General features: G+C 41.8%; 1 protein-coding gene across 4 annotated transcripts in view; it reads left to right on the plus strand.

Annotated features, from left to right (window-relative positions):
• Positions 1-5,539: 5,539 nt before the first annotated feature.
• The window catches only part of LOC6737301 (talin-2), a 29,515-nt gene continuing 21,915 nt past the window's right edge, over positions 5,540-13,139 (plus strand). For 2 of the 4 annotated variants that reach the window (XM_016171116.3, XR_005544067.2), the window contains exon 1: positions 5,540-5,674. The gene's annotated coding sequence lies outside the window, so the exon portion shown is untranslated. Of the gene's footprint in view, positions 5,675-7,158; positions 7,391-13,139 lie in introns of those variants that run through there. The other 2 variants (XM_039294105.2, XM_039294106.2) reach the window with 2 other exon arrangements.

Genomic DNA, 13,139 nt, shown 5'->3' on the forward strand with positions numbered 1-13,139 from the left:
CCTCAGCTTCCCCTGGGTGAAGGATGAGATTAAGAAAAGCAGCAGGCAGTACATGCAGAGGCTTCAAGACCACCCAAACAACCTGGCACAAGACCTGCTGGACACCAGTCAACGCACCAGGAGGCTGCACCGATCACACCCTTTGGACCTCTCTGGGATTAGACACGCAAATTAAATTAAATTATATACATACATTATTATATACATCATACATACAATATCGACAGTTATTGTATAGTTTCGCAACAATTTATGTAATCAATTAATTCTCTACCGTTAAGTTTAGTCATCAAATTTAATGATTGTCCGCGAAGGACAGTTTTAAATTAATATATCCAAAAAAAAAAAAAAATAGTTATTCGTGTTTCTTTAAATGTCACTTTAATCTGAATGCTTAAGTTTTTTAGCACTTATTTCCGGTATTTCCGGTATTTTGAAATTCATACGGACTGGGAATTTTACTGGAATTTCTTTTATTGGCGATCCAATACATAACATAACCGTACTTTGTACATTTTGTTGTATGAAGTTATCATAAAGTTAAAATTTGTGAATTATTTTGTTATAGCTTTATTCTATATATATAATGTATTTTCCACTTTTTATAAAAGTAAATTGGTATAACTGCTCTTTCCCAAGCTATAAATAGTGTTCCATCTATTTCAATCGAATTTAAAGATTTATGAGTTGAAAGAATTGTATTTTTCGTTTCGCTTGATTTCCTTATCAATGATTCCTGCACCGATTTAAAATCATTCCATCTGCATTCGAACGAATTTAGAGCAGGGACACTCCCATCCAAAGTGCAAGGACAATGGGAGAACTGCTCCTCGGCTGCTGGATGTTTGTGCAACTGCTTTAGTTTCCCGTGGCCATTAAGTCGCGGGTCGGCGGATGACAAAGGATAGTCCATTAGACACAAGTCACAATTCCATTGAGGCGAACTGGCAAATGGGTGTCCCCATTGAAACCCTCATCCTTCTGGGCTGCATCCTGCACTTTGAGTCCTGCGCCCTTTGTGATTCATTTTTGCAAGCGAAACCAGAACAAAAGTCGGGCCTGGATAATATTTTGCGCTTTTTGGTATGACGAATCCACATGTCGCACACGAATCGAATGGGCAAACTCGCCTCCTGGTCGAGGGGAAAATCCCGGAAAAATCCGGAAAAACCCCCCGCCCCTCGTCATCCGTTTAGCGGGCAATCAAGCGTGTAGGGCAATTCAATAAGCCAGCAGTGGTTGGGGTGCCACAAGTTTGGAGAACTTTATCAACACCCATGTCGGCATTAGTTTTGTTTACAAACTTTCCGTTGCCTTTTTGACAGTTTGCCCGGGGTGGACGCCATACCATTTGTGCACCCCCACCCACTCCGAACATTTTCCCAGTCCACGCTTTTCCGGGGTGGATTTTCGCTTGGATTTTTATTTATGAGCACTTAAATCGAAGCGCAAGCTGAAATTGCACAGTGCACATCTACATAAATATGCAATTGCGGGATTGTGAGAAAGTTGTATCGCTGATAAATGATGAAAAAATTATAAGTAAATACGGAATGCAACGCGGCCCTCCTCCTTGTTGTTATATGTTTTTTTTCCCCTTTGCGATTCATCGCATCCCTCATGTAGATGTCACCCCAACCAGTTCCTTAGATGACAGCTCCCGATAATGGTGACATCAATTTGAAACTCAATTGAGCCTGTTCCGAGCTCCTTGATAAATGCTCGGCTATCAGCGCCGTTTATCGTCCTCCGCTTTTTGACTGGGTGCGACAAGTCAGCGAATTGGAAACGGAATTGGACAGCCAACCCCCACAAGGTGAGGGGTTCCATCGCCCCGGTATCCTCTGGCTCATCCATGCTCATCCTTGCCCAATCCTTGATCTCTGGGGCGTTGCGAGCAGTTTACATGTTTAATGCCTGCTTAATTGCTGCCTCAGTCTCAGCGGGGCAGATCCTTCAGCCAGGATAAGCGGTCGTCCTGTGAATAGTGACATGTCAGCGGTCCCAGAAACTAAAATAAAATGCTCATTTCGGGAAAATTAAGTGAAGGCTATAAAGATAAAATGCAGTTGGAAATGGATGCTATGCGTTAGTGTTTTGGTAAGGAAATGCACGATTTTATAGAGCGAATAAATTTGTTTTGAATATAAATATAGAAAAAATTTAATAAAAAATTTAGTGCTTAGGAGGCATTAATCATAGAATTGATCCAAGTTATTGAAAAATTTAATACAACTTTCAATTACGCACTGCAAATAAACATTTTAATGCCTCAAACGAATGGAACTTTTAACAAGCTCACTGCACCACCTCCTCCTCTTGACACCCCTGACTCCCAGCCGAATTCCAAATCCTCGGATACGAACTCAACCTCAACATGGCCATTAGGCCATGTCGGTGCATGGCCGCGCCAGGATAAATAGACTGTTGAGTCATTAAACAATTTACGCAGCCATAAATTTACGCAATTTACTTAGTGCGCAAACACACACACATCTCGCAGGATGCCGAATGTCCTGGACAGGGCAATAAAAAATACCCCTCCAGCCTGGGCTGGAATCGAGAAACATTAACACATCTGGCCAGATACAAAGTGCTTGGGATTGGGCTTGTGTCGTCCGCCTGAGCGATTAACTTTTTGCATCCTTCACACTTGGCTGGGCGAGTTAACCCAGCGTCATCATCTTCATCATCTCCTATCCTGGAGCAAGGATATCGCCCACGCGCCGCTTGTTTGCATTTTTATTGCCCCACGCCACGGGGTTGCAGGATGCCGATTTTCAGCACGGCCGCCACGAAATTTTAATGAAATCGTCATCAATTAAAATTCGCTCTCTTCCATGTCCATGCCTCCAGACTCCAGACTCCAGTGACAATGGCAATGGCAATGACAATGACACGGCACAACACTCCAGTTCCACTTTTGACTGCACTCAGAGAAAAGAATTCTCTAAAGAATTCTATAATGGATTGAAAAGGTCTTCCAAAGTCTTAAAGTATGTATCTAAGATTCATGGGAAACTTCATTGAAATATTCAATATCTTTCTCTTTCGGGATGCTTGCAAAAGTTTAAACATAATAACCAACTAGTTCTTATACTAAATTCTATCCGAAGTCTTAATGATTTCTTCCTGTGCACTCCTTTGGGCTTGTTCCATCTTTTTACGACCGAGACGTCCATCCGGGCACTTCCACGGGCTTAGTCCCGGATTGCTTATGGGATTCTCCGGCGCATAACTCGCCGTACTCGTGCCTGGGATCGTTCTCAGCTATAAAAATAATTTGTGGCCAAAAACTCCCCTTCCATCCAGCTTCAATCCCGATCTCGAGTTCATCCAAAAGGGGTTTGGGTCGAACGGCTGCCGGCAATTTGTAGTCGTTTGCTTGTTTTTCCAGCCTCGCCCTAATGGCTTTTCATAAATTTTTATTGTTCTCAATATAAGTTTTTCATAGCTGCCCGCATGCAAATGTCGTTCGAGTGCTTCGAATTTGTGGGGAATTTGTTGGGCAATATCAAAACGAGTTTACGCCTTTCCAGAATGCTAAGCAAATTGGAGAGAAAGGATGGCTCACTTTATAATTGGGAAGCAAATCGAATTTGAAGGTTTTGAAACGAATTTCTCAAAAATTTTAAGTGGGATCTAAACAAAATAATACATTTAGCCATATTTTCTTAACATTTTGTGTTTGGTTCTAGTTTCTAAAAACGGAGAAGCGGTTAAAAATTGCTTGATATTTTTCATGCAATAAGTTCATTTGAAAACACTCAAACTTCTTGCCATCATAAATTTACACGTTTTTCCAGTTTTTCTAGCTTTTGTAGCACTTAAAATATGAAAAATACTTATTATATTTCAAGCAATTTATTGGACCCCAAAGAGCTCAGATTCATCCGCAACTAGAAACCAGAAATGCATTCAGAAAACTACAAACTCAATTAGATGGTCATAAATCTCCGGCAGAGCCAAGAACCCTCTAAATTTTGGTTGATAAAATGCCGAAATTATCACGGCCCAAGCACATGATATATGGGCACTCGGCTTGGCCGGTTTAACCCATTAGCCAGCCGGAAGATCGCTCAATTAGCGTTGCTCCTCGCTGCTGGTCAGTCCCAAGTCCCAAATCCCAAGTGGGTCACTCGAGGAAAGGATTTGCGAATCGGGTTTTTATTTGCCATTACCGAAAACCAAACTCCCTGGCCCCTTTGTTGGGCCAACAAAGTGACATAAATCTTGGCGAGCGCTGGCACAAACTCAACCGGAACTAAAGCAATGACGCAGCAGGAGCACCAGGACACATGTCGATGCGTTCGGCTCATCCATTTCGCTTGCTCCTCCTTGGCCAGCAGTCATAACGGGCGTGTGTGTGAAGCGAGTGTGCCAGTTCCGAGATTTATCGGCCCAAGGGGTGAGTCCATATCTGCACATCCTGCATCTTCTATCTGCGTATCGGTTTGGCAGGCCTCAAATCGCGGGACATCAATGCTCAATGCCCAATGCCGGATGCCCAGAACGACAGGCGTTCGATTGAAATTAATTGAATTTGCGCCCAAGCCCCGAACTTGACTTCATTTCAAGAAATTTCCCAAGCGCGCAGAGGGCGGGCATTGTGCACAGAGCGAAATTTTTAGATTAAGCTATAACATGATTAATGTTTAATGTTTCTCTTAAAATTTCCAATAATTAAAGTCAAGTTTGATAGTAGCAAAAGGAATGTTTATCATCCCCTTTGATAAGTTTGCAAATTGTCTTTAATTACATTTAATTTTTTAAGAGTGTAGCGAAAGAAGGACCGTGGACGCTTGTTTCCTGTTTGTGCTCGAGATGTTTTGCAGCATAAATTACACGTACACATATACCCATGCATATGATATCCTTGACAAGTCGAGAAAGGAGAAGGGAAAAAAACAGGAACATTAAATTTATTTTTATTTCGCTGGCTTATGAGGAAAGCAACCCCAGTGAAAGGGCCCAAAGTCGCGCGCTATGTGCGGTCCGTCGACTTTGGCAAAGTCATGAATTCGCTTGCTTATTTTTAGGATTTTAGCTAGTTTTTGTTTTTCGGCCCTTAGATTGCTCGTCTATTTTCTGAGGGTTGTAAGTTGCACACTTGGCTGCCCTCCAATCGCCGAAATCAAAACGGAAACGATGATCGTCTCGGAGAAAATTCAGGAAAGCCAGACAAATATATCAAGTTCGTGCGGGGGTGCGCTTTGGTGGGGCTTGTAACCTTCATTAATCATGTGGAGATGTTGTTTTTTATAGGATTCGACTACAAATCGCTTAATCTTTAAGCCTTGTTTTAGTTGGTCTGCATTAGTTGGGGTTTTGGTTTTAAATTTGGCGCCCATGCCTTTACATTTGGGGTGACCCTGCACTTAACAGTCTGCAATTGGCATAACAGCTCTGTGTGCAGACTACTTTTTGCTTGCCGTAGTAATTTCAAATATGATAGAAGTATGACAAACTATGATTAGAATATATAAAATCATTTGTTTTGTATTTATTTTGTAATTAAATAACCAAAACGCTAATTGGTTCCGATAGCCGCAGCAACTTATCGATAGCTGCTCGGCGCACGGTCACACTGTCTTAACTACGGAATTTTTTGTAAAGTGTTAGTTTTATTTACTCGATTTTAGCTCTCTTTAAGCCCTTTTCGCCGTGTGTTTCTGTAAGTTAACCAATGTTTAAAGCCTCAAGTGCACAAATCAGTTGAAAGTCCCTTTCCCGCGGCATAAAAACGCGGCAAACAAAGCCAGTGGAGACTCAGCTGCGGCCTGGCCAACAAGAACTCACTTCGATTCGTTCGCACATTTTGTTGTTGCCGCCTAGTGGGTGCTCCTCCGGGGTGGAGTCATCGTCGTCATCCCTACCCCCAGTTGGTGGCGCCGACTGTCCGGATTTTGGTCTCTCCCACATGTGTCCCGCACATTTGTTTTTGTCGGTCACGCGAATTCCGCCCTTTTAGCCAAGTTTCCAGTGTAACAACAAAAGAGGGCAACAAGGGAACGCCCGCATTTGTATGTTTGATTGTTTGTAAGCATCGCCAACGTTTTATGCTAATTAAAGTGCAACTTTTTTTTAGCCAAAGCTGCGAATATAATTCAATTAACGAGAGTCCAACTGCGACTGCCTCGCATTATCAGCACAGCAGTTGGTTTGGTTTGACGGCTTTATCTGAGCAGCTGGAAGAGCGTGCAGAATAGCATGGTGTATATGTGTATGGGGTACATTCCATACGCGATAAGATAACCCCCGGTTGCTAAAGAAGAAGCGCCGGATTCGCGGTCCTTAGCAATTCTCAAGTTAATTGTGGAGTTAGCTGTGCAACTGCAACCCCCGAAGAACCGAGACAAGGAACCACAAGACTCGTGCCGACGTCCCGCTGTCAGTGGCATAGAGATTCACTCTTCCCGGGATCAGACCCTCAATTGCGTCAATAATTGGACCTAATTGAAGTCAACAGGCTATTATTTTGCCTCCTTTGTTTATGCACTTTTTTTTGGGAACTGTTGTTATTCAATTATTTCAACTTTCCCAATCAAAAATCTGAAAGCTGAGCGACAGAGATTAAAATTACTCATGTAATCTGTTTGTTCTAAGCGCTGTTACTTTCTTTATAAGTATATGAATTGTTGGAGTATTATCTATAGACATTTGATTACATTAATATTGTTTAGAGGCATTCCTTTTGTGGAATCATCTAGTCCGTAAAAGAGTCATGATATTAAATGTTTGTGTCACTACCAAAACATTTTAAAATACTAATACTTACAACGCTCCAATCGCTTGACTAGCTCAGCCCTTGAAAAGCAGGAGTAATGCCTATTTCTCAGAAAACCCCATGTGACTAAGCGCACTTCCTCTTCCAATTTGTCGCTTCCTCTCAGCTCACTCTTGAGAAGAAAGAAAGAGCCATAAGTTGGGCACCGAAAGATTAGTCACCACTGGCACGGGTCCATCACCTTGTGGCCACTACCTCCTCCTCCGCTGCCCCTTCATTTCACCGCCCTCCCTCTGGCGGGCACCTTTTGTTTTGTTTACATTTGCAGACGGCGATCAGGAGAATCGGAAGAATCAGAGAGAAGAGAAGCCTAGCAGGTGGCTCTCTTCGCGGCTCTCCCATCTGTTGCTCATGCTGCTCACACTGCCCATGGAACCGAGCGAACCACTCGCTTCTACGGCCCGCTCATTCGAGTTTCGTCCGTCGTCGGTGCCAATTCGTTCGATTGTGCCGCGCCCGATATCGCTATTGAAATATATATATATATATATACCTATATATATGTATAGCCGATTCGTACATATATGAATATCGCATATCGTGCATATCGTTCAAGTTCAAATATCAAAAGAGTTTCCAGCCCAATTGTGGGAATTAAAGAAGGTATATACATACGAGAGTGCGCGGTCATAAGTGTGTGACATATGGTGTTATTTTTACCCATTCCGAGTGGAATATGTGCCACAAAAAGGCAGTTCCATTGTGTAACTCAGTTCAAACGCCAAATGCACGTTGCGCCTGCGCGATGCGCGCCAAAAACCCATCGGAAAACCCTTTTCCCCATTTCGGATGTCCAACGTTTTAGAAAACAAGCTGAAAATTACCTCATCGCGCTGCCGGCGCCAGCGTCGACGTCTGCCGTTTGATGTCTGCCCCTGACTACGCTGGTCCACAGAGAAAAAATTGGGATTATAATAGATCACTATGCTATACATTATATATGTCATGTTGGCAAAATCTTAGTACTCGTCAGATTAGTATGATTCGCTTTTCATGATGATGCTTTTTTTGTTTTTGGATATAAACCTAAGCAAAGGGTTCCATACTCCAAAAATGCATATCATTTGATTATGTAATCAATACTTTACTGCATTATTTATATTACTGTTTATCAAAAAATACTATGTTATTTTCTGTGTAGCCAAACATATAGATATTTCATTCTATATTTCTTGCTTGCCTAGCAGCTGGCGGCTGGCCTCCCACTCCCCTCCTCCACAAATGCGATTTATCTTTAAGATACACGTACGCTAAGATTTGTTTTGTATCTGTACGTAGATTTATTGTTTTTAGTTCGCTCTTTCCTCGCTCTTCTCTACACCGATTTAAATATCTCGCGTCTTTCGGTGTTTTGTCATAATTTCTCTGGCTTTTGTGCCGTTTTCCACACATTTTTTGTCCGATTGTTTGGCAAATTTCGCCGTCGCTCCATTTTGTGGGCGTATTTTGTATATTATTTATCCATTATCTCGAAATGTCAATGCGCTCGTTTAAAGCTGTTGTTATTTTCAGTCTCTCTCACTTTTTCGAGCGTTTCGACCTTATTAGCAGTGGGCTTCGGTTTTGGAATGCCGGCCACATAAACACGCTTCGGTAACATAAAGAAATCGAGATCGGAGCTCATTTTCACTCCATGCTCCACTGTGTGGGCAGTGCATTGGCTCCACATCCACCAAATATTTCGGACGTAGACGTGGGGAAGCTCAGCATCCGCCAAGATATTAGTACACTTCACAAATATTAAGGCCCAAACATCCAAATATCATTATCAAAACCTTCAAATATGAGTTTGTTTTTATTAGGAGTATGCATGTTACTTCGTTCTTCTGGAATTCTGTTTTCTACTGACCCATTGTCTTTCATAATAAATATTTCAACACTTTCCTTTTCTCCTGATAAGATCTTTACTACATGTTAGAACACTCGAACCAAAATAAGTATGAGAGTGTTCCACTTTCACCATCTTATCTGCAATTCGATTTCCTCCTCAAACTCAACTCATGTTATACCTTTTTCTAGGCAAGCTGATAGCAGTAATGTGTTTATACTTCTTTGTTAGTATATTTGGATAAGTACAATCCAATGATAATAATCCACATGTTTGGAATGTTGCTAAGCATTCGATTTACTATATATTTATAAGCTATTTATAGCAATTATCCAAAAAGTATTACCCGGAATTTGTTAAGTGATCCGCGTGCACATTCGGCTCGGCTGGAGCGGCAATTCATTGAGCAAACTGATTTGTAACTCGGTCACTGGTGGAAACACTGGTGGGCAGCAGCTTGTGTTGCCCATTTTGGGGCACGTTTCGATTGCCAGACAAGTGACTGCATTTTGCACTTGTATCTGTTGGATATTTTTTTTCATGGTTTTGCATACTTTTCGTTCGCCGTTTTATTAATTGAGCTGTATTCATTAATTCGCTTTGCTCTGCTGGGAGACGAGTGCAAAGGTCTTCCACTGATCGCTGGCCATACAACTTTCGGATACGAGATTGATGTCCCGGGGATGTTTTCGCAGCGAGGATTACTTCATAATTTCGGGACTAATTGAATTGGTTTTTTGTGGCAAGCGTGAAATGGGAACTTTTTGATTGCTTTGTAATGTGAAATTACACAAAAATGGGCTGTGAAAGTAGAAATTAAACTTCTACAGAAAGTTAAAAGTGCACAAATCGCTAATGCAGAACCATTCAATATTTATTCACCCATGTTACCTATGATATATTTCGATTTTCCGCCCATTTGTTCGATTTACTTTTCAAGCTCAATTAAAGTAAATTAAGCCACCCACCCGTTCAACTCGTTACAATATCGAAAAAAAAAAAAAACTACTGGCGGCAACCAGAAGAACAAAAGCAAAACGACCAGCGTAATAACAATTAAAAAATAAAAATAACAACTGGTGTGTGTGCTCTATTTTCTTAACGCCTCAGCATTTTCAATGGTTTTGTATTGCACTTGAGATACATGAATGCATACATGCTGAATATACATAGGCTATATATAGCTACACTGGGCAAACAAACCATCTATTATTGATCTTGTGTAGAAGTCTTAAGATAACACTCAGATATGTTGTAACTTAAGTTCAAAAACAAAATCGTCCTACCAGATAGCATAAAAGTATCTATTAAGATATGAAGAACATACTTTTCTGCTTAGCGGTCATGTTTTTTCTACAGAAACAAGCGGCTAACTTGATAAACGTTTTGAAAAGATCTTAAATATTGTTCTCTCTGTACAACAGATACAGCTACTTGGGGCTGATGTGAGTTTATGTGGGTTTAATGCTGCCGCACACATGTTTCGCTTTTTCACCGGACCTGAATCAAACAGCCGAAATGCTAAATAAACAAAATGGGCCGCAGAACTCAGAACTCGTAGATGATTCCATATTGAGTTCGATTGGCCGTAGCGTATTGTGGAATAGTTTATTGTTTTGGAATGTTTCTTAATAACGCGGAACTCGAGCGGAGGAGGTGGAAGCACCGACCAGAGACGACCATCTGAATCGGAATCTCGAACATTTCCATCTCGACTCAACTCGATTCCACTCGATTCGCATTCCCTTTTCGCACGCATACTCATCGTTGAGTCATTAAGAATCGCTGGCAGGAAGGAGCAGAGATGGAGCCCCTTGTTTACTATTAATGCTGATAAAGAATATGCATTCGCTGCTAAAAATAAACGGCAAGTATTCATTCGCATTTGTTGTCTGCCCATCGGCGGCACAACGTTTATTGTCACCATTTTTGTATGCAAACAAACGCATGCGAAGATTTATGCAAAAATTTCATTTTTCCCCCATCGACCACGGGACTACCGAACTTGGCGAGAGATGTGTACGTATCATTTTATTTGTTTCGTTTATCGCCGATGGCAGTGGGGATTGGATTGGGTTGGGCTCCAACGATCGGGTTGCCGCCTCCTATATCTCGCCGTGGGTGTCGTAAATCCCTGCCCGATTACGTCAGTAATTCATTGGCGCTTTTTTGCCAGAGAGCCTGAGAGTGAACACGCATTTGGGCACTTCATCAATCTGTCAGTCCATCAGCGAAACGATTCGATGTGGTCAGCCGATAAGTCCGCCTTGGCATTCCCATTGCAATGGGTTGCGGTTTGTCACACCCCCTGGATTCCCGCCGTGTGGAATTGTAATGAAAAATTGATGGAAATCTTGAGGATTCCGATTTTATAGCCCCATAGCGCCCAGTGAAATTTCTCTAACCGAAACCATTAGACGAACAAATTAGCATACATATATTGATTGATTGGTTTTTAATTAGTGACAAAAAAGGTTCTATGGTTCACATGATGAGTGTGGATTTTCTTTTAAATTTTACAAACCCATTTTAACATTTAAATTTGAAGAACACATAAAAAACAATATTTTACATCGATATAGACTCTTAAAGAGAAATTTATGATCTGTGACTCAGTTGCGTTGAGTCTAGAAAACTTTCTTGTGAACCTTGGCCCGTCATTAAGGAAGTTAGTGTGTAGTTAACCCCACATTTTATGCATTCCTTTCCCGATTTGATTATCTCTCCTCTGGATGGCTCCCCTTTTCCGGCGATTGTCATGTCCATCGGCAGTTATCGCTAGGCTTGGCCTTGCCTCGCAATTTATTTCCATCTGGCTGAGGGGATTGGGTGGCTCTTTTAATCAATGGAACTGCTTTGTGTGTCGCCAGTGGCAGTGAGTGAGTGTGAAAATAAAAATTCATTTCTTATTCGGCTTATTCGAATGCATTGGCATTCGAGTATTTGAGTGCTGCCCCTCAAAGTCAACTCAGCTGCAGCTCCTCGCCCTCTCGCAGGGATGCCCCTGACTATTTGTTATATCGCTATATATAGAAATACGCACATATAACTTTGTGTATATGTTGTGTGGCACTGTCGCTTTTGGCACTCACTTGTGCGAAAATCCATTGGAGCCCGACTGGCGGGAGCCTAATTTTTTGCCGTCTCCGATTGACGATGTCGGCCGCAAACGGGGGGAATGGGAGAAGTAGGTGGCCACCGGAGAGGGTGACTCAAAGAAGGGGGGGCTCCTTCTTAAGTGGGTAGGCAGTGGCATGGGAATGGAACTTGGCATCCAATCATAAAATTGCTTGGCAATGTCTTTCGTATGTAGATGGTGTATGAGGCACGTTGAGAAAAGGAAGGAAGGAAGCTAAGGCAATCCATGTTGGCAGGAAATGTGAAATTCGTTGGGGGGAATATACACTGAAGTCGGTAAAAGTGCTGACTGAATATATTCACAAGCTGTATCTAAAGTTAAAATCAGTTTGTATCAAATTATGGAAAGTCATATAAGAACTTTTGTATAAAATCGCAACAGATATATTTGCATTTTCTTTATCCCAACAAGAGAGTACATATATGTCTAATCCCTTTATTCTTCTATGAGTTTGGGTATCATAAGCTGAGCTAATTACACGCACGCTCCTTTCCAAAGGATTTATAATTAGAGCATTGATCCTTATCACTTGGTTGACATAATTTGGCCACATTATGGTGTGCCACCACCTTGATGATAAATGAAAATTACAGGGCCATCGAGACCTTTCAGTCAACCCGATCCCATCCAGCAACCACCCACTTGCAACCGACTCCCCCTTTTGACGTCACTTCTGTCGTCGCCGTCGTCGATTCATTCGATTTGATTTGTTTGTTTGCCTTACCCACCCACCCAGCCTGCCCATCCATCCATCTAGGGATCTCCATCCATCCTTTGGCCGTTTGTTCGTTTGTTTATTTGTGTATTTTGTTACTTTTAATGCATCTTTTATCTGGATTTTGCCATCATCATTGGCCGCCCATTGTTGTTGTGCTGGCGATGCTGATAGCGATACACAAATTTGAGCCCCATTGTTGGCCACATTGCTCATTGCCCATTTCCCATTGCCCCAGCGACGATGTCTTGTTTACTCAAATTACAGCCGCAGTCAGGGGTTATCCAAGGTGCACATATAGTCCCTGTATGTCAAATCTGCCAAGTTGACCCCCGTTGTGAGTTTGTGAGTAACTGAACTGTGCGAACAGTGCTTTTTTATCGGGCCACTCAACTTGGATAGTTTTCCATGGAGAAAAGTATTCGTTGAAAGTGCAAGCTCAAGGAGAATATTATTTCAAGTAAAAAGTGTTTATTGGCGATCATTTAAGTTGAGTTGAATGAACCAATCCGGGAAATGGAAACGTAGGAACGTGACTGTTGTTTATAAGTCGTTTAAATCTGAACGAATTCGAGTTGAATGTGCAAATTGTCCAAATAAACATTGTGGGCAATACCTTTGTGGGCATTACAGTAAACAAACGGGCATTTCATTGAATTCTTTAAGCAAA

Source organism: Drosophila simulans, chromosome 3L (assembly GCF_016746395.2).
Source record: "Drosophila simulans strain w501 chromosome 3L, Prin_Dsim_3.1, whole genome shotgun sequence".
NCBI lineage: Eukaryota > Metazoa > Arthropoda > Insecta > Diptera > Drosophilidae > Drosophila > Drosophila simulans.